The sequence below is a fragment of the Phalangium opilio genome, unplaced genomic scaffold (assembly GCF_054372755.1).
Source record: "Phalangium opilio isolate 3A_F unplaced genomic scaffold, DU_Popi_V2 ptg000090l_1, whole genome shotgun sequence".
Taxonomy (NCBI): Eukaryota; Metazoa; Arthropoda; class Arachnida; order Opiliones; family Phalangiidae; genus Phalangium; species Phalangium opilio.
In genome coordinates, this window is record NW_028324195.1 from 947669 (window position 1) to 968279 (window position 20611).

The following is a 20611-nucleotide window of genomic DNA, read 5'->3' on the forward strand; positions in this document are numbered from 1 at the left end:
TATGACCCTGAAACATGCTCATCCCCTAGGCCTACCTTGATGTTAGTTGCGTTTAAATAGTCACTAAATTACTTCTGGTAAAACTCGGGTCCGTCCGGGATTTGATTCCGGGACCACTCACGCCCGAAGCGAGTATCATACCCCTAGACCAACGGACGAAGTATGACAATGAAACATGCTCAGCTCGTAGGCCTGCAATTTAATTAGTTGCATTTAAATAGACGCTAAATTACTTCTGCAAAACTCGTTTCCGTGCAGGATTTGAACCCGGGACCACTCACATCCTAAGCGAGTATCATACCCCTAGACCAACGGACCATGTATGACCCTGAAACATGCTCAGATCGTAGGCCTACAATTTAATTAGGTGCATTTAAATAGTCGCTAAATTACTTCTGCAAAACTCGACTCCGTCCGGGATTTGAACCCGGGACCACTCGCATCCTAAGCGAGAATCAAACCCCTAGACCAACGGACCATGTGTGTTACATAACAACCCGCTCAACTTATAGGCCTACCCTGTAGTTAGTTGCATTTAAATAGTCACTAATTGACTTCTGCAAAAACTCGGGTCCGTCCGGGATTTGATCCCGGGACCACTCACACCCGAAGCGAGTATCATACCCCTAGACCAACGGACGAAGTATGACAATGAAACATGCTTAGCTCGTAGGTCTGCAATTTAATTAGTTGCATTTAAATAGACGCTAAATTACTTCTGCAAAACTCGTTTCCGTCCAGGATTCGAACCCGGGACCACTCACACCCGAAGCGAGTATCATACCCCTAGACCAACGGACCACGTATGACCCTGAAACATGCTCATCCTGTAGGCCTACCTTGATGTTAGTTGCGTTCAAATAGTCACTAAATTACTTCTGCAAAACTCGTTTCCGTCCGGGAATGAACCCGGGACCACTCACACCCTAAGCGAGTATCATACCCTTAGACCAACGGACGAAGTATGACACAGAAACATGCTCAGCTCGTAGGCCTACAATTTAATTAGGTGCATTTAAATAGACGCTAAATTACTACTGCAAAACTCGTTTCCGTCCAGGATTTGAACCCGGGACCACTCACACCCGAAGCGAGTATCATACCCCTAGACCAACGGACCATGTATGACCCTGAAACATGCTCAGCTCGTAGGCCTGCAATTTAATTAGTTGCATTTAAATAGACGCTAAATTACTTCTGCAAAACTCGGTTCCGTCAAGGATTTGAACCCGGGACCACTCACACCCGAAGCGAGTATCATACCCCTACACCAACGGACCATGTGTGACCCTGAAACATGCTCATCCCCTAGGCCTATCTTGATGTTAGTTGCGTTTAAATAGTCACTAAATTACTTCTGGTAAAACTCGGGTCCGTCCGGGATTTGAACCCGGGACGTCTCTTACCCTAAGCGAGTACCATACCCTTAGACCAACGGACGAAAAATGACAATGAAACATGCTCAGATCGTAGGCCTACAATTTAATTAGGTGCATTTAAATAGTCGCTAAATTACTTCTGCAAAACTCGACTCCGTCCGGGATTTGAACCCGGCACCACTCGCATCCTAAGCGAGTATCACACCCCTAGACCAACGGACCATGTGTGTTACATAACAACCCGCTCAACTTATAGGCCTACCCTGTAGTTAGTTGCATTTAAATAGTCACTAATTGACTTCTGCAAAAACTCGGGTCCGTCCGGGATTTGATCCCGGGACCACTCACGCCCGAAGCGAGTATCATACCCCTAGACCAACGGACGAAGTATGACAATGAAACATGCTCAGCTCGTAGGCCTGCAATTTAATTAGTTGCATTTAAATAGTCGCTAAATTACTTCTGGAAAAACTCGGATCCGTCCAGGATTTGAACCCGGGACCACTCACATCCGAAGCGAGTATCATACCCCTAGACCAACGGACCATGTATGACCCTGAAACATGCTCAGATCGTAGGCCTACAATTTAATTAGGTGCATTTAAATAGTCGCTAAATTACTTCTGCAAAACTCGACTCCGTCCGGGATTTGAACCCGGGACCACTCGCATACTAAGCGAGTATCTTACCCCTAGACCAACGGACCATGTATGACCCTGAAACATGCTCAGATCGTAGGCCTACAATTTAATTAGGTGCATTTAAATAGTCGCTAAATTACTTCTGCAAAACTCGACTCCGTCCGGGATTTGAACCCGGGACCACTCGCATCCTAAGCGAGTATCAAACCCCTAGACCAACGGACCATGTGTGACCACTCGCATCCTAAGCGAGTATCATACCCCTAGACCAACGGACCATGTATGACCCTGAAACATGCTCAGATCGTAGGCCTACAATTTAATTAGGTGCATTTAAATAGTCGCTAAATTACTTCTGCAAAACTCGACTCCGTCCGGGATTTGAACCCGGGACCACTCGCATCCTAAGCGAGAATCAAACCCCTAGACCAACGGACCATGTGTGTTACATAACAACCCGCTCAACTTATAGGCCTACCCTGTAGTTAGTTGCATTTAAATAGTCACTAATTGACTTCTGCAAAAACTCGGGTCCGTCCGGGATTTGATCCCGGGACCACTCACACCCGAAGCGAGTATCATACCCCTAGACCAACGGACGAAGTATGACAATGAAACATGCTTAGCTCGTAGGTCTGCAATTTAATTAGTTGCATTTAAATAGACGCTAAATTACTTCTGCAAAACTCGTTTCCGTCCAGGATTCGAACCCGGGACCACTCACACCCGAAGCGAGTATCATACCCCTAGACCAACGGACCACGTATGACCCTGAAACATGCTCATCCTGTAGGCCTACCTTGATGTTAGTTGCGTTCAAATAGTCACTAAATTACTTCTGCAAAACTCGTTTCCGTCCGGGAATGAACCCGGGACCACTCACACCCTAAGCGAGTATCATACCCTTAGACCAACGGACGAAGTATGACACAGAAACATGCTCAGCTCGTAGGCCTACAATTTAATTAGGTGCATTTAAATAGACGCTAAATTACTGTTGCAAAACTCGTTTCCGTCCAGGATTTGAACCCGGGACCACTCACACCCGAAGCGAGTATCATACCCCTAGACCAACGGACCATGTATGACCCTGAAACATGCTCAGCTCGTAGGCCTGCAATTTAATTAGTTGCATTTAAATAGACGCTAAATTACTTCTGCAAAACTCGGTTCCGTCAAGGATTTGAACCCGGGACCACTCACACCCGAAGCGAGTATCATACCCCTACACCAACGGACCATGTATGACCCTGAAACATGCTCATCCCCTAGGCCTATCTTGATGTTAGTTGCGTTTAAATAGTCACTAAATTACTTCTGGTAAAACTCGGGTCCGTCCGGGATTTGAACCCGGGACCTCTCTTACCCTAAGCGAGTACCATACCCTTAGACCAACGGACGAAAAATGACAATGAAACATGCTCAGATCGTAGGCCTACAATTTAATTAGAAGCATTTAAATAGTCGCTAAATTACTTCTGCAAAACTCGACTCCGTCCGGGATTTGAACCCGGGACCACTCGCATCCTAAGCGAGTATCACACCCCTAGACCAACGGACCATGTGTGTTACATAACAACCTGCTCAACTTATAGGCCTACGCTGTAGTTAGTTGCATTTAAATAGTCACTAATTGACTTCTGCAAAAACTCGGGTCCGTCCGGGATTTGATCCCGGGACCACTCACGCCCGAAGCGAGTATCATACCCCTAGACCAACGGACGAAGTATGACAATGAAACATGCTCAGCTCGTAGGCCTGCAATTTAATTAGTTGCATTTAAATAGTCGCTAAATTACTTCTGGAAAAACTCGGATCCGTCCAGGATTTGAACCCGGGACCACTCACATCCGAAGCGAGTATCATACCCCTAGACCAACGGACCATGTATGACCCTGAAACATGCTCAGATCGTAGGCCTACAATTTAATTAGGTGCATTTAAATAGTCGCTAAATTACTTCTGCAAAACTCGACTCCGTCCGGGATTTGAACCCGGGACCACTCGCATCCTAAGCGAGTATCATACCCCTAGACCAACGGACCATGTATGACCCTGAAACATGCTCAGATCGTAGGCCTACAATTTAATTAGGTGCATTTAAATAGTCGCTAAATTACTTCTGCAAAACTCGACTCCGTCCGGGATTTGAACCCGGGACCACTCGCATCCTAAGCGAGTATCAAACCCCTAGACCAACGGACCATGTGTGACCACTCGCATCCTAAGCGAGTATCATACCACTAGACCAACGGACCATGTATGACCCTGAAACATGCTCAGATCGTAGGCCTACAATTTAATTAGGTGCATTTAAATAGTCGCTAAATTACTTCTGCAAAACTCGACTCCGTCCGGGATTTGAACCCGGGACCACTCGCATCCTAAGCGAGTATCAAACCCCTAGACCAACGGACCATGTGTGACCACTCGCATCCTAAGCGAGTATCATACCACTAGACCAACGGACCATGTATGACCCTGAAACATGCTCAGATCGTAGGCCTACAATTTAATTAGGTGCATTTAAATAGTCGCTAAATTACTTCTGCAAAACTCGACTCCGTCCGGGATTTGAACCCGGGACCACTCGCATCCTAAGCGAGTATCAAACCCCTAGACCAACGGACCATGTGTGTTACATAACAACCCGCTCAACTCATAGGCCTACCCTGTAGTTAGTTGCATTTAAATAGTCACTAATTGACTTCTGCAAAAACTCTGGTCCGTCCGGGATTTGATCCCGGGACCACTCACGCCCAAAGCGAGTATCATACCCCTAGACCAACGGACGAAGTATGACAATGAAACATGCTCAGCTCGTAGGCCTGCAATTTAATTAGTTGCATTTAAATAGTCGCTAAATTACTTCTGGAAAAACTCGGATCCGTCCAGGATTTGAACCCGGGACCACTCACATCCGAAGCGAGTATCATACCCCTAGACCAACGGACCATGTATGACCCTGAAACATGCTCAGATCGTAGGCCTACAATTTAATTAGGTGCATTTAAATAGTCGCTAAATTACTTCTGCAAAACTCGACTCCGTCCGGGATTTGAACCCGGGACCACTCGCATCCTAAGCGAGTATCATACCCCTAGACCAACGGACCATGTATGACCCTGAAACATGCTCAGATCGTAGGCCTACAATTTAATTAGGTGCATTTAAATAGTCGCTAAATTACTTCTGCAAAACTCGACTCCGTCCGGGATTTGAACCCGGGACCACTCGCATCCTAAGCGAGTATCAAACCCCTAGACCAACGGACCATGTGTGTTACATAACAACCCGCTCAACTCATAGGCCTACCCTGTAGTTAGTTGCATTTAAATAGTCACTAATTGACTTCTGCAAAAACTCTGGTCCGTCCGGGATTTGATCCCGGGACCACTCACGCCCGAAGCGAGTATCATACCCCTAGACCAACGGACGAAGTATGACAATGAAACATGCTCAGCTCGTAGGCCTGCAATTTAATTAGTTGCATTTAAATAGTCGCTAAATTACTTCTGGAAAAACTCGGATCCGTCCAGGATTTGAACCCGGGACCACTCACATCCGAAGCGAGTATCATACCCCTAGACCAACGGACCATGTATGACCCTGAAACATGCTCAGATCGTAGGCATACAATTTAATTAGGTGCATTTAAATAGTCGCTAAATTACTTCTGCAAAACTCGACTCCGTCCGGGATTTGAACCCGGGACCACTCGCATCCTAAGCGAGTATCATACCCCTAGACCAACGGACCATGTATGACCCTTAAACATGCTCAGATCGTAGGCCTACAATTTAATTAGGTGCATTTAAATAGTCGCTAAATTACTTCTGCAAAACTCGACTCCGTCCGGGATTTGAACCCGGGACCACTCGCATCCTAAGCGAGTATCAAACTCCTAGACCAACGGACCATGTGTGACCACTCGCATCCTAAGCGAGTATCATACCACTAGACCAACGGACCATGTATGACCCTGAAACATGCTCAGATCGTAGGCCTACAATTTAATTAGGTGCATTTAAATAGTCGCTAAATTACTTCTGTAAAACTCGACTCCGTCCGGGATTTGAACCCGGGACCACTCGCATCCTAAGCGAGTATCACACCCCTAGACCAACGGACCATGTGTGTTACATAACAACCCGCTCAACTTATAGGCCTACCCTGTAGTTAGTTGCATTTAAATAGTCACTAATTGACTTCTGCAAAAACTCGGGTCCGTCCGGGATTTGATCCCGGGACCACTCACGCCCGAAGCGAGTATCATACCCCTAGACCAACGGACGAAGTATGACAATGAAACATGCTCAGCTCGTAGGCCTGCAATTTAATTAGTTGCATTTAAATAGTCGCTAAATTACTTCTGGAAAAACTCGGATCCGTCCAGGATTTGAACCCGGGACCACTCACATCCGAAGCGAGTATCATACCCCTAGACCAACGGACCATGTATGACCCTGAAACATGCTCAGATCGTAGGCCTACAATTTAATTAGGTGCATTTAAATAGTCGCTAAATTACTTCTGCAAAACTCGACTCCGTCCGGGATTTGAACCCGGGACCACTCGCATCCTAAGCGAGTATCAAACTCCTAGACCAACGGACCATGTGTGACCACTCGCATCCTAAGCGAGTATCATACCACTAGACCAACGGACCATGTATGACCCTGAAACATGCTCAGATCGTAGGCCTACAATTTAATTAGGTGCATTTAAATAGTCGCTAAATTACTTCTGTAAAACTCGACTCCGTCCGGGATTTGAACCCGGGACCACTCGCATCCTAAGCGAGTATCACACCCCTAGACCAACGGACCATGTGTGTTACATAACAACCCGCTCAACTTATAGGCCTACCCTGTAGTTAGTTGCATTTAAATAGTCACTAATTGACTTCTGCAAAAACTCGGGTCCGTCCGGGATTTGATCCCGGGACCACTCACGCCCGAAGCGAGTATCATACCCCTAGACCAACGGACGAAGTATGACAATGAAACATGCTTAGCTCGTAGGTCTGCAATTTAATTAGTTGCATTTAAATAGACGCTAAATTACTTCTGCAAAACTCGTTTCCGTCCAGGATTTGAACCCGGGACCACTCACACCCGAAGCGAGTATCATACCCCTAGACCAACGGACCACGTATGACCCTGAAACATGCTCATCCTGTAGGCCTACCTTGATGTTAGTTGCTTTCAAATAGTCACTAAATTACTTCTGCAAAACTCGTTTCCGTCCGGGAATGAACCCGGGACCACTCACACCCTAAGCGAGTATCATACCCTTAGACCAACGGACGAAGTATGACACAGAAACATGCTCAGCTCGTAGGCCTACAATTTAATTAGGTGCATTTAAATAGACGCTAAATTACTACTGCAAAACTCGTTTCCGTCCAGGATTTGAACCCGGGACCACTCACACCCGAAGCGAGTATCATACCCCTAGACCAACGGACCATGTATGACCCTGAAACATGCTCAGCTCGTAGGCCTGCAATTTAATTAGTTGCATTTAAATAGACGCTAAATTACTTCTGCAAAACTCGGTTCCGTCAAGGATTTGAACCCGGGACCACTCACACCCGAAGCGAGTATCATACCCCTACACCAACGGACCATGTATGACCCTGAAACATGCTCATCCCCTAGGCCTACCTTGATGTTAGTTGCGTTTAAATAGTCACTAAATTACTTCTGGTAAAACTCGGGTCCGTCCGGGATTTGAACCCGGGACCTCTCTTACCCTAAGCGAGTACCATACCCTTAGACCAACGGACGAAAAATGACAATGAAACATGCTCAGATCGTAGGCCTACAATTTAATTAGGTGCATTTAAATAGTCGCTAAATTACTTCTGCAAAACTCGACTCCGTCCGGGATTTGAACCCGGGACCACTCGCATCCTAAGCGAGTATCACACCCCTAGACCAACGGACCATGTGTGTTACATAACAACCCGCTCAACTTATAGGCCTACCCTGTAGTTAGTTGCATTTAAATAGTCACTAATTGACTTCTGCAAAAACTCGGGTCCGTCCGGGATTTGATCCCGGGACCACTCACGCCCGAAGCGAGTATCATACCCCTAGACCAACGGACGAAGTATGACAATGAAACATGCTCCGCTCGTAGGCCTGCAATTTAATTAGTTGCATTTAAATAGTCGCTAAATTACTTCTGGAAAAACTCGGATCCGTCCAGGATTTGAACCCGGGACCACTCACATCCGAAGCGAGTATCATACCCCTAGACCAACGGACCATGTATGACCCTGAAACATGCTCAGATCGTAGGCCTACAATTTAATTAGGTGCATTTAAATAGTCGCTAAATTACTTCTGCAAAACTCGACTCCGTCCGGGATTTGAACCCGGGACCTCTCTTACCCTAAGCGAGTACCATACCCTTAGACCAACGGACGAAAAATGACAATGAAACATGCTCAGATCGTAGGCCTACAATTTAATTAGGTGCATTTAAATAGTCGCTAAATTACTTCTGCAAAACTCGACTCCGTCCGGGATTTGAACCCGGGACCACTCGCATCCTAAGCGAGTATCACACCCCTAGACCAACGGACCATGTGTGTTACATAACAACCCGCTCAACTTATAGGCCTACCCTGTAGTTAGTTGCATTTAAATAGTCACTAATTGACTTCTGCAAAAACTCGGGTCCGTCCGGGATTTGATCCCGGGACCACTCACGCCCGAAGCGAGTATCATACCCCTAGACCAACGGACGAAGTATGACAATGAAACATGCTCCGCTCGTAGGCCTGCAATTTAATTAGTTGCATTTAAATAGTCGCTAAATTACTTCTGGAAAAACTCGGATCCGTCCAGGATTTGAACCCGGGACCACTCACATCCGAAGCGAGTATCATACCCCTAGACCAACGGACCATGTATGACCCTGAAACATGCTCAGATCGTAGGCCTACAATTTAATTAGGTGCATTTAAATAGTCGCTAAATTACTTCTGCAAAACTCGACTCCGTCCGGGATTTGAACCCGGGACCACTCGCATCCTAAGCGAGTATCACACCCCTAGACCAACGGACCATGTGTGTTACATAACAACCCGCTCAACTTATAGGCCTACCCTGTAGTTAGTTGCATTTAAATAGTCACTAATTGACTTCTGCAAAAACTCGGGTCCGTCCGGGATTTGATCCCGGGACCACTCACGCCCGAAGCGAGTATCATACCCCTAGACCAACGGACGAAGTATGACAATGAAACATGCTCCGCTCGTAGGCCTGCAATTTAATTAGTTGCATTTAAATAGTCGCTAAATTACTTCTGGAAAAACTCGGATCCGTCCAGGATTTGAACCCGGGACCACTCACATCCGAAGCGAGTATCATACCCCTAGACCAACGGACCATGTATGACCCTGAAACATGCTCAGATCGTAGGCCTACAATTTAATTAGGTGCATTTAAATAGTCGCTAAATTACTTCTGCAAAACTCGACTCCGTCCGGGATTTGAACCCGGGACCACTCGCATCCTAAGCGAGTATCATACCCCTAGACCAACGGACCATGTATGACCCTGAAACATGCTCAGATCGTAGGCCTACAATTTAATTAGGTGCATTTAAATAGTCGCTAAATTACTTCTGCAAAACTCGACTCCGTCCGGGATTTGAACCCGGGACCACTCGCATCCTAAGCGAGTATCAAACGCCTAGACCAACGGACCATGTGTGACCACTCGCATCCTAAGCGAGTATCATACCCCTAGACCAACGGACCATGTATGACCCTGAAACATGCTCAGATCGTAGGCCTACAATTTAATTAGGTGCATTTAAATAGTCGCTAAATTACTTCTGCAAAACTCGACTCCGTCCGGGATTTGAACCCGGGGCCACTCGCATCCTAAGCGAGTATCAAACCCCTAGACCAACGGACCATGTGTGTTACATAACAACCCGCTCAACTTATAGGCCTACCCTGTAGTTAGTTGCATTTAAATAGTCACTAATTGACTTCTGCAAAAACTCGGGTCCGTCCGGGATTTGATCCCGGGACCACTCACACCCGAAGCGAGTATCATACCCCTAGACCAACGGACGAAGTATGACAATGAAACATGCTTAGCTCGTAGGTCTGCAATTTAATTAGTTGCATTTAAATAGACGCTAAATTACTTCTGCAAAACTCGTTTCCGTCCAGGATTCGAACCCGGGACCACTCACACCCGAAGCGAGTATCATACCCCTAGACCAACGGACCACGTATGACCCTGAAACATGCTCATCCTGTAGACCTACCTTGATGTTAGTTGCGTTCAAATAGTCACTAAATTACTTCTGCAAAACTCGTTTCCGTCCGGGAATGAACCCGGGACCACTCACACCCTAAGCGAGTATCATACCCTTAGACCAACGGACGAAGTATGACACAGAAACATGCTCAGCTCGTAGGCCTACAATTTAATTAGGTGCATTTAAATAGACGCAAAATTACTACTGTAAAACTCGTTTCCGTCCAGGATTTGAACCCGGGACCACTCACACCCGAAGCGAGTATCAAACCCCTAGACCAACGGACCATGTATGACCCTGAAACATGCTCAGATCGTAGGCCTACAATTTAATTAGGTGCATTTAAATAGTCGCTAAATTACTTATGCAAAACTCGACTCCGTCCGGGATTTGAACCCGGGACCACTCGCATCCTAAGCGAGTATCATACCCCTAGACCAACGGACCATGTATGACCCTGAAACATGCTCAGATCGTAGGCCTACAATTTAATTAGGTGCATTTAAATAGTCGCTAAATTACTTCTGCAAAACTCGACTCCGTCCGGGATTTGAACCCGGGACCACTCGCATCCTAAGCGAGTATCAAACCCCTAGACCAACGGACCATGTGTGACCACTCGCATCCTAAGCGAGTATCATACCCCTAGACCAACGGACCATGTATGACCCTGAAACATGCTCAGATCGTAGGCCTACAATTTAATTAGGTGCATTTAAATCGTCGCTAAATTACTTCTGCAAAACTCGACTCCGTCCGGGATTTGAACCCGGGACCACTCGCATCCTAAGCGAGTATCAAACCCCTAGACCAACGGACCATGTGTGTTACGTAACAACCCGCTCAACTTATAGGCCTACCCTGTAGTTAGTTGCATTTAAATAGTCACTAATTGACTTCTGCAAAAACTCGGGTCCGTCCGGGATTTGATCCCGGGACCACTCACGCCCGAAGCGAGTATCATACCCCTAGACCAACGGACGAAGTATGACAATGAAACATGCTCAGCTCGTAGGCCTGCAATTTAATTAGTTGCATTTAAATAGACGCTAAATTACTTCTGCAAAACTCGTTTCCGTCCAGGATTCGAACCCGGGACCACTCACACCCGAAGCGAGTATCATACCCCTAGACCAACGGACCACGTATGACCCTGAAACATGCTCATCCTGTAGGCCTACCTTGATGTTAGTTGCGTTCAAATAGTCACTAAATTACTTCTGCAAAACTCGTTTCCGTCCGGGAATGAACCCGGGACCACTCACACCCTAAGCGAGTATCATACCCTTAGACCAACGGACGAAGTATGACACAGAAACATGCTCAGCTCGTAGGCCTACAATTTAATTAGGTGCATTTAAATAGACGCTAAATTACTACTGCAAAACTCGTTTCCGTCCAGGATTTGATCCCGGGACCACTCACACCCGAAGCGAGTATCATACCCCTAGACCAACGGACCATGTATGACCCTGAAACATGCTCAGCTCGTAGGCCTGCAATTTAATTAGTTGCATTTAAATAGACGCTAAATTACTTCTGCAAAACTCGGTTCCGTCAAGGATTTGAACCCGGGACTACTCACACCCGAAGCGAGTATCATACCCCTACACCAACGGACCATGTATGACCCTGAAACATGCTCATCCCCTAGGCCTACCTTGATGTTAGTTGCGTTTAAATAGTCACTAAATTACTTCTGGTAAAACTCGGGTCCGTCCGGGATTTGAACCCGGGACCTCTCACACCCTAAGCGAGTACCATACCCTTAGACCAACGGACGAAAAATGACAATGAAACATGCTCAGATCGTAGGCCTACAATTTAATTAGGTGCATTTAAATAGTCGCTAAATTACTTCTGCAAAACTCGACTCCGTCCGGGATTTGAACCCGGGACCACTCGCATCCTAAGCGAGTATCACACCCCTAGACCAACGGACCATGTGTGTTACATAACAACCCGCTCAACTTATAGGCCTACCCTGTAGTTAGTTGCATTTAAATAGTCACTAATTGACTTCTGCAAAAACTCAGGTCCGTCCGGGATTTGATCCCGGGACCACTCACGCCCGAAGCGAGTATCATACCCCTAGACCAACGGACGAAGTATGACAATGAAACATGCTCAGCTCGTAGGCCTGCAATTTAATTAGTTGCATTTAAATAGACGCTAAATTACTTCTGCAAAACTCGTTTCCGTCCAGGATTTGAACCCGGGACCACTCACACCCGAAGCGAGTATCATACCCCTAGACCAACGGACCATGTATGACCCTGAAACATGCTCAGCTCGTAGGCCTGCAATTTAACTAGTTGCATTTAAATAGACGTTAAATTACTTCTGCAAAACTCGGTTCCGTCAAGGATTTGAACCCGGGACCACTCACACCCGAAGCGAGTATCATACCCCTAGACCAACGGACCATGTATGACCCTGAAACATGCTCATCCCGTAGGCCTACCTTGATGTTAGTTGCGTTTAAATAGTCACTAAATTACTTCTGCAAAACTCGTTTCCGTCCGGGATTTGAACCCGGGACCACTCACACCCTAAGCGAGTATCATACCCTTTGACCAACGGACGAAAAATGACAATGAAACATGCTCAGCTCGTAGGCCTACAATTTAACTAGTTGCATTTAAATAGTCGCTAAATTACTTCTGGAAAAACTCGGGTCCGTCCGTCCAGGATTTGAACCCGGGACCACTCACAGCCTAAGCGCGTATCATACCCTTAGACCAACGGACGAAAAATGACAATGAAACATGCTCAGCTCGTAGGCCTACAATTTAACTAGTTGCATTTAAATAGTCGCTAAATTACTTCTGGAAAAACTCGTTTCCGTCCAGGATTCGAACCCGGGACCACTCACACCCGAAGCGAGAATCATACCCCTAGACCAACGGACCACGTATGACCCTGAAACAAGCTCATCCTGTAGGCCTACCTTGATGTTAGTTGCGTTCAAATAGTCACTAAATTACTTCTGCAAAACTCGTTTCCGTCCGGGAATGAACCCGGGACCACTCACACCCTAAGCGAGTATCATACCCTTAGACCAACGGACGAAGTATGACACAGAAACATGCTCAGCTCGTAGGCCTACAATTTAATTAGGTGCATTTAAATAGACGCTAAATTACTACTGCAAAACTCGTTTCCGTCCAGGATTTGTACCCGGGACCACTCACACCCGAAGCGAGTATCATACCCCTAGACCAACGGACCATGTATGACCCTGAAACATGCTCAGCTCGTAGGCCTGCAATTTAATTAGTTGCATTTAAATAGACGCTAAATTACTTCTGCAAAACTCGACTCCGTCAAGGATTTGAACCCGGGACCATTCACACCCGAAGCGAGTATCATACCCCTACACCAACGGACCATGTATGACCCTGAAACATGCTCATCCCCTAGGCCTACCTTGATGTTAGTTGCGTTTAAATAGTCACTAAATTACTTCTGGTAAAACTCGGGTCCGTCCGGGATTTGAACCCGGGACCTCTCACACCCTAAGCGAGTACCATACCCTTAGACAAACGGACGAAAAATGACAATGAAACATGCTCAGATCGTAGGCCTACAATTTAATTAGGTGCATTTAAATAGTCGCTAAATTACTTCTGCAAAACTCGACTCCGTCCGGGATTTGAACCCGGGACCACTCGCATCCTAAGCGAGTATCACACCCCTAGACCAACGGACCATGTGTGTTACATAACAACCCGCTCAACTTATAGGCCTACCCTGTAGTTAGTTGCATTTAAATAGTCACTAATTGACTTCTGCAAAAACTCAGGTCCGTCCGGGATTTGATCCCGGGACCACTCACGCCCGAAGCGAGTATCATACCCCTAGACCAACGGACGAAGTATGACAATGAAACATGCTCAGCTCGTAGGCCTGCAATTTAATTAGTTGCATTTAAATAGACGCTAAATTACTTCTGCAAAACTCGTTTCCGTCCAGGATTTGAACCCGGGACCACTCACACCCGAAGCGAGTATCATACCCCTAGACCAACGGACCATGTATGACCCTGAAACATGCTCAGCTCGTAGGCCTGCAATTTAATTAGTTGCATTTAAATAGACGCTAAATTACTTCTGCAAAACTCGGTTCCGTCAAGGATTTGAACCCGGGACCACTCACACCCGAAGCGAGTATCATACCCCTAGACCAACGGACCATGTATGACCCTGAAACATGCTCATCCCGTAGGCCTACCTTGATGTTAGTTGCGTTTAAATAGTCACTAAATTACTTCTGCAAAACTCGTTTCCGTCCGGGATTTGAACCCGGGACCACTCACACCCTAAGCGAGTATCATACCCTTTGACCAACGGACGAAAAATGACAATGAAACATGCTCAGCTCGTAGACCTACAATTTAACTAGTTGCATTTAAATAGTCGCTAAATTACTTCTGGAAAAACTCGGGTCCGTCCGTCCAGGATTTGAACCCGGGACCACTCACACCCTAAGCGCGTATCATACCCTTAGACCAACGGACGAAAAATGACAATGAAACATGCTCAGCTCGTAGGCCTACAATTTAACTAGTTGCATTTAAATAGTCGCTAAATTACTTCTGGAAAAACTCGGATCCGTCCGGGATTTGAACCCGGGACCACTCACACCCTAAGCGAGTATCATACCCTTAGACCAACGGACGAAGTATGACACAGAAACATGCTCAGCTCGTAGGCCTACAATTTAATTAGGTGCATTTACATAGACGCTAAATTACTTCTGCAAAACTCGTTTCCGTCCAGGATTTGAACCCGGGACCACTCACACCCGAAGCGAGTATCATACCCCTAGACCAACGGACCATGTATGACCCTGAAACATGCTCAGCTCGTAGGCCTGCAATTTAATTAGTTGCATTTAAATAGACGCTAAATTACTTCTGCAAAACTCGACTCCGTCAAGGATTTGAACCCGGGACCACTCACACCCGAAGCGAGTATCATACCCCTACACCAACGGACCATGTATGACCCTGAAACATGCTCATCCCCTAGGCCTACCTTGATGTTAGTTGCGTTTAAATAGTCACTAAATTACTTCTGGTAAAACTCGGGTCCGTCCGGGATTTGAACCCGGGACCTCTCACACCCTAAGCGAGTACCATACCCTTAGACAAACGGACGAAAAATGACAATGAAACATGCTCAGATCGTAGGCCTACAATTTAATTAGGTGCATTTAAATAGTCGCTAAATTACTTCTGCAATACTCGACTGCGTCCGGGATTTGAACCCGGGACCACTCGCATCCTAAGCGAGTATCACACCCCTAGACCAACGGACCATGTGTGTTACATAACAACCCGCTCAACTTATAGGCCTACCCTGTAGTTAGTTGCATTTAAATAGTCACTAATTGACTTCTGCAAAAACTCAGGTCCGTCCGGGATTTGATCCCGGGACCACTCACGCCCGAAGCGAGTATCATACCCCTAGACCAACGGACGAAGTATGACAATGAAACATGCTCAGCTCGTAGGCCTGCAATTTAATTAGTTGCATTTAAATAGACGCTAAATTACTTCTGCAAAACTCGTTTCCGTCCAGGATTTGAACCCGGGACCACTCACACCCGAAGCGAGTATCATACCCCTAGACCAACGGACCATGTATGACCCTGAAACATGCTCAGCTCGTAGGCCTGCAATTTAATTAGTTGCATTTAAATAGACGCTAAATTACTTCTGCAAAACTCGGTTCCGTCAAGGATTTGAACCCGGGACCACTCACACCCGAAGCGAGTATCATACCCCTAGACCAACGGACCATGTATGACCCTGAAACATGCTCATCCCGTAGGCCTACCTTGATGTTAGTTGCGTTTAAATAGTCACTAAATTACTTCTGCAAAACTCGTTTCCGTCCGGGATTTGAACCCGGGACCACTCACACCCTAAGCGAGTATCATACCCTTTGACCAACGGACGAAAAATGACAATGAAACATGCTCAGCTCGTAGGCCTACAATTTAACTAGTTGCATTTAAATAGTCGCTAAATTACTTCTGGAAAAACTCGGGTCCGTCCGTCCAGGATTTGAACCCGGGACCACTCACACCCTAAGCGCGTATCATACCCTTAGACCAACGGACGAAAAATGACAACGAAACATGTTCAGCTCGTAGGCCTACAATTTAACTAGTTGCATTTAAATAGTCGCTAAATTACTTCTGGAAAAACTCGGATCCGTCCGGGATTTGAACCCGGGACCACTCACACCCTAAGCGAGTATCATACCCCTACAACAACGGACCATGTATGACCCTGAAACATGCTCATCCCCTAGGCCTACCTTGATGTTAGTTGCGTTTAAATAGTCACTAAATTACTTCTGGTAAAACTCGGGTCCGTCCGGGATTTGAACCCGGGACCGCTCACACCCTAAGCGAGTACCATACCCTTAGACCAACGGACGAAAAATGACAATAAAACATGCTCAGCTCGTAGGCCAACAATTTAACTAGTTGCATTTAAATAGTCGCTAAATTACTTCTGGAAAAACTCGGGTCCGTCCGGGATTTGATCCCGGGACCACTCACGCCCGAAGCGAGTATCATACCCCTAGACCAACGGACGAAGTATGACAATGAAACATGCTCAGCTCGTAGGCCTGCAATTTAATTAGTTGCATTTAAATAGACGCTAAATTACTTCTGCAAAACTCGTTTCCGTCCAGGATTTGAACCCGGGACCACTCACACCCGAAGCGAGTACCATACCCTTAGACCAACGGACGAAAAATGACAATAAAACATGCTCAGCTCGTAGGCCTACAATTTAACTAGTTGCATTTAAATAGTCGCTAAATTACTTCTGGAAAAACTCGGATCCGTCCGGGATTTGAACCCGGGACCACTCACACCCTAAGCGAGTATCATACCCTTAGACAAACGGACGAAGTGTGACACAGAAACATGCTCAGCTCGTAGGCCTACAATTTAATTAGGTGCATTTAAATAGACGCTAAATTACTTCTGCAAAACTCGGTTCCGTCAAGGATTTGAACCCGGGACCACTCACACCCGAAGCGAGTATCATACCCCTACACCAACGGACCATGTATGACCCTGAAACATGCTCATCCCCTAGGCCTACCTTGATGTTAGTTGCGTTTAAATAGTCACTAAATTACTTCTGGTAAAACTCGGGTCCGTCCGGGATTTGAACCCGGGACCACTCACACCCTAAGCGAGTACCATACCCTTAGACCAACGGACGAAAAATGACAATAAAACATGCTCAGCTCGTAGGCCTAAAATTTAACTAGTTGCATTTAAATAGTCGCTAAATTACTTCTGGAAAAACTCGGGTCCGTCCGGGATTTGAACCCGGGACCACTCACACCCTAATCGAGTATCATACCTCTAGACCAACGGACGAAGTATGACACAGAAACATGCTCAGCTCGTAGGCCTACAATTTAATTAGGTGCATTTACATAGACGCTAAATTACTTCTGCAAAACTCGTTTCCGTCCAGGATTTGAACCCGGGACCACTCACAACCGAAGCGAGTATCATACCCCTAGACCAACGGACCATGTATGACCCTGAAACAAGCTCAGCTCGTAGGCCTGCAATTTAATTAGTTGCATTTAAATAGACGCTAAATTACTTCTGCAAAACTCGGTTCCGTCAAGGATTTGAACCCGGGACCACTCACACCCGAAGCGAGTATCATACCCCTACACCAACGGACCATGTATGACCCTGAAACATGCTCATCCCCTAGGCCTACCTTGATGTTAGTTGCGTTTAAATAGTCACTAAATTACTTCTGGTAAAACTCGGGTCCGTCCGGGATTTGAACCCGGGACCACTCACACCCTAAGCGAGTACCATACCCTTAGACAAACGGACGAAGTGTGACACAGAAACATGCTCAGCTCGTAGGCCTACAATTTAATTAGGTGCATTTAAATAGACGCTAAATTACTTCTGCAAAACTCGGTTCCGTCAAGGATTTGAACCCGGGACCACTCACACCCGAAGCGAGTATCATACCCCTACACCAACGGACCATGTATGACCCTGAAACATGCTCATCCCCTAGGCCTACCTTGATGTTAGTTGCGTTTAAATAGTCACTAAATTACTTCTGGTAAAACTCGGGTCCGTCCGGGATTTGAACCCGGGACCACTCACACCCTAAGCGAGTACCATACCCTTAGACCAACGGACGAAAAATGACAATAAAACATGCTCAGCTCGTAGGCCTAAAATTTAACTAGTTGCATTTAAATAGTCGCTAAATTACTTCTGGAAAAACTCGGGTCCGTCCGGGATTTGAACCCGGGACCACTCACACCCTAATCGAGTATCATACCCCTAGACCAACGGACGAAGTATGACAATGAAACATGCTCAGCTCGTAGGCCTGCAATTTAATTAGTTGCATTTAAATAGACGCTAAATTACTTCTGCAAAACTCGTTTCCGTCCAGGATTTGAACCCGGGACCACTCACACCCGAAGCGAGTACCATACCCTTAGACCAACGGACGAAATATGACAATAAAACATGCTCAGCTCGTAGGCCTACAATTTAACTAGTTGCATTTAAATAGTCGCTAAATTACTTCTGGAAAAACTCGGGTCCGTCCGGGATTTGATCCCGGGACCACTAACGCCCGAAGCGAGTATCATACTCCTAGACCAACGGACGAAGTATGACACAGAAACATGCTCAGCTCGTAGGCCTACAATTTAATTAGGTGCATTTAAATAGACGCTAAATTACTTCTGCAAAACTAGTTTCCGTCCAGGATTTGAACCCGGGACCACTCACACCCGAAGCGAGTATCATACCCCTACACCAACGGACCATGTATGACCCTGAAACATGCTCATCCCCTAGGCCTACCTTGATGTTAGTTGCGTTTAAATAGTCACTAAATTACTTCTGGTAAAACTCGGGTCCGTCCGGGATTTGAACCCGGGTCCACTCACACCCTAAGCGAGTACCATATCCTTAGACCAACGGACGAAAAATGACAATAAAACATGCTCAGCTCGTAGGCCTACAATTTAACTAGTTGCATTTAAATAGTCGCTAAATTACTTCTGGAAAAACTCGGGTCCGTCCGGGATTTGATCCCGGGACCACTCACGCCCGAAGCAAGTATCATACCCCTAGACCAACGGACGAAGTATGACAATGAAACATGCTCAGCTCGTAGGCCTGCAATTTAATTAGTTGCATTTAAATAGACGCTAAATTACTTCTGCAAAACTCGGTTCCGTCAAGGATTTGAACCCGGGACCACTCACACCCAAAGCGAGTATCATACCCCTACACCAACGGACCATGTATGACCCTGAAACATGCTCATCCCCTAGGCCTACCTTGATGTTAGTTGCGTTTAAATAGTCACTAAATTACTTCTGGTAAAACTCGGGTCCGTCCGGGATTTGAACCCGGGACCACTCACACCCTAAGCGAGTACCATACCCTTAGACCAACGGACGAAAAATGACAATAAAACATGCTCAGCTCGTAGGCCTAAAATTTAACTAGTTGCATTTAAATAGTCGCTAAATTACTTCTGGAAAAACTCGGGTCCGTCCGGGATTTGATCCCGGGACCACTCACGCCCGAAGCGAGTATCATACCCCTAGACCAACGGACGAAGTATGACAATGAAACATGCTCAGCTCGTAGGCCTGCAATTTAATTAGTTGCATTTAAATAGACGCTAAATTACTTCTGCAAAACTCGGTTCCGTCAAGGATTTGAACCCGGGACCACTCACACCCAAAGCGAGTATCATACCCCTACACCAACGGACCATGTATGACCCTGAAACATGCTCATCCCCTAGGCCTACCTTGATGTTAGTTGCGTTTAAATAGTCACTAAAATACTTCTGGTAAAACTCGGGTCCGTCCGGGATTTGAACCCGGGACCACTCACACCCTAAGCGAGTACCATACCCTTAGACCAACGGACGAAAAATGACAATAAAACATGCTCAGCTCGTAGGCCTAAAATTTAACTAGTTGCATTTAAATAGTCGCTAAATTACTTCTGGAAAAACTCGGGTCCGTCCGGGATTTGAACCCGGGACCACTCACACCCTAATCGAGTATCATACCCCTAGACCAACGGACGAAGTATGACAATGAAACATGCTCAGCTCGTAGGCCTGCAATTTAATTAGTTGCATTTAAATAGACGCTAAATTACTTCTGCAAAACTCGTTTCCGTCCAGGATTTGAACCCGGGACCACTCACACCTGAAGCGAGTACCATACCCTTAGACCA

At 46.3% G+C, this 20611-nt stretch overlaps 25 non-coding genes across 25 annotated transcripts; all 25 read right to left on the reverse strand.

Annotated features, from left to right (window-relative positions):
- Positions 1-405: 405 nt before the first annotated feature.
- On the reverse strand, positions 406-478 carry TRNAP-AGG (transfer RNA proline (anticodon AGG)). Its single transcript has one exon. It is a non-coding gene; the product is annotated as a tRNA-Pro (tRNA).
- Positions 479-1853: 1375 nt separating this feature from the next.
- TRNAP-CGG (transfer RNA proline (anticodon CGG)) lies at positions 1854-1925 on the reverse strand. Its single transcript has one exon. It is a non-coding gene; the product is annotated as a tRNA-Pro (tRNA).
- A 247-nt stretch (positions 1926-2172) lies between these two features.
- Positions 2173-2245, reverse strand: TRNAP-AGG (transfer RNA proline (anticodon AGG)). The gene has a single exon. It is a non-coding gene; the product is annotated as a tRNA-Pro (tRNA).
- Positions 2246-2385: 140 nt separating this feature from the next.
- Positions 2386-2458, reverse strand: TRNAP-AGG (transfer RNA proline (anticodon AGG)). Its single transcript has one exon. It is a non-coding gene; the product is annotated as a tRNA-Pro (tRNA).
- A 1375-nt stretch (positions 2459-3833) lies between these two features.
- Positions 3834-3905, reverse strand: TRNAP-CGG (transfer RNA proline (anticodon CGG)). The gene has a single exon. It is a non-coding gene; the product is annotated as a tRNA-Pro (tRNA).
- An 87-nt stretch (positions 3906-3992) lies between these two features.
- TRNAP-AGG (transfer RNA proline (anticodon AGG)) lies at positions 3993-4065 on the reverse strand. Its single transcript has one exon. It is a non-coding gene; the product is annotated as a tRNA-Pro (tRNA).
- An 87-nt stretch (positions 4066-4152) lies between these two features.
- On the reverse strand, positions 4153-4225 carry TRNAP-AGG (transfer RNA proline (anticodon AGG)). Its single transcript has one exon. It is a non-coding gene; the product is annotated as a tRNA-Pro (tRNA).
- Positions 4226-4365: 140 nt separating this feature from the next.
- Positions 4366-4438, reverse strand: TRNAP-AGG (transfer RNA proline (anticodon AGG)). The gene has a single exon. It is a non-coding gene; the product is annotated as a tRNA-Pro (tRNA).
- Positions 4439-4578: 140 nt separating this feature from the next.
- TRNAP-AGG (transfer RNA proline (anticodon AGG)) lies at positions 4579-4651 on the reverse strand. Its single transcript has one exon. It is a non-coding gene; the product is annotated as a tRNA-Pro (tRNA).
- Positions 4652-4903: 252 nt separating this feature from the next.
- Positions 4904-4975, reverse strand: TRNAP-CGG (transfer RNA proline (anticodon CGG)). Its single transcript has one exon. It is a non-coding gene; the product is annotated as a tRNA-Pro (tRNA).
- Positions 4976-5062: 87 nt separating this feature from the next.
- TRNAP-AGG (transfer RNA proline (anticodon AGG)) lies at positions 5063-5135 on the reverse strand. The gene has a single exon. It is a non-coding gene; the product is annotated as a tRNA-Pro (tRNA).
- An 87-nt stretch (positions 5136-5222) lies between these two features.
- Positions 5223-5295, reverse strand: TRNAP-AGG (transfer RNA proline (anticodon AGG)). The gene has a single exon. It is a non-coding gene; the product is annotated as a tRNA-Pro (tRNA).
- A 252-nt stretch (positions 5296-5547) lies between these two features.
- Positions 5548-5619, reverse strand: TRNAP-CGG (transfer RNA proline (anticodon CGG)). Its single transcript has one exon. It is a non-coding gene; the product is annotated as a tRNA-Pro (tRNA).
- Positions 5620-5706: 87 nt separating this feature from the next.
- TRNAP-AGG (transfer RNA proline (anticodon AGG)) lies at positions 5707-5779 on the reverse strand. The gene has a single exon. It is a non-coding gene; the product is annotated as a tRNA-Pro (tRNA).
- Positions 5780-5866: 87 nt separating this feature from the next.
- On the reverse strand, positions 5867-5992 carry TRNAP-AGG (transfer RNA proline (anticodon AGG)). Its single transcript has 2 exons — positions 5957-5992; positions 5867-5903 (listed from the first exon to the last, which is right to left on the reverse strand). It is a non-coding gene; the product is annotated as a tRNA-Pro (tRNA).
- A 412-nt stretch (positions 5993-6404) lies between these two features.
- On the reverse strand, positions 6405-6476 carry TRNAP-CGG (transfer RNA proline (anticodon CGG)). Its single transcript has one exon. It is a non-coding gene; the product is annotated as a tRNA-Pro (tRNA).
- Positions 6477-6563: 87 nt separating this feature from the next.
- Positions 6564-6689, reverse strand: TRNAP-AGG (transfer RNA proline (anticodon AGG)). Its single transcript has 2 exons — positions 6654-6689; positions 6564-6600 (listed from the first exon to the last, which is right to left on the reverse strand). It is a non-coding gene; the product is annotated as a tRNA-Pro (tRNA).
- Positions 6690-8224: 1535 nt separating this feature from the next.
- On the reverse strand, positions 8225-8296 carry TRNAP-CGG (transfer RNA proline (anticodon CGG)). The gene has a single exon. It is a non-coding gene; the product is annotated as a tRNA-Pro (tRNA).
- Positions 8297-8868: 572 nt separating this feature from the next.
- TRNAP-CGG (transfer RNA proline (anticodon CGG)) lies at positions 8869-8940 on the reverse strand. The gene has a single exon. It is a non-coding gene; the product is annotated as a tRNA-Pro (tRNA).
- A 412-nt stretch (positions 8941-9352) lies between these two features.
- Positions 9353-9424, reverse strand: TRNAP-CGG (transfer RNA proline (anticodon CGG)). Its single transcript has one exon. It is a non-coding gene; the product is annotated as a tRNA-Pro (tRNA).
- Positions 9425-9511: 87 nt separating this feature from the next.
- Positions 9512-9584, reverse strand: TRNAP-AGG (transfer RNA proline (anticodon AGG)). The gene has a single exon. It is a non-coding gene; the product is annotated as a tRNA-Pro (tRNA).
- A 300-nt stretch (positions 9585-9884) lies between these two features.
- On the reverse strand, positions 9885-9957 carry TRNAP-AGG (transfer RNA proline (anticodon AGG)). The gene has a single exon. It is a non-coding gene; the product is annotated as a tRNA-Pro (tRNA).
- Positions 9958-10686: 729 nt separating this feature from the next.
- TRNAP-AGG (transfer RNA proline (anticodon AGG)) lies at positions 10687-10759 on the reverse strand. Its single transcript has one exon. It is a non-coding gene; the product is annotated as a tRNA-Pro (tRNA).
- Positions 10760-10846: 87 nt separating this feature from the next.
- On the reverse strand, positions 10847-10919 carry TRNAP-AGG (transfer RNA proline (anticodon AGG)). The gene has a single exon. It is a non-coding gene; the product is annotated as a tRNA-Pro (tRNA).
- A 140-nt stretch (positions 10920-11059) lies between these two features.
- On the reverse strand, positions 11060-11132 carry TRNAP-AGG (transfer RNA proline (anticodon AGG)). The gene has a single exon. It is a non-coding gene; the product is annotated as a tRNA-Pro (tRNA).
- Positions 11133-20611: the final 9479 nt, after the last annotated feature.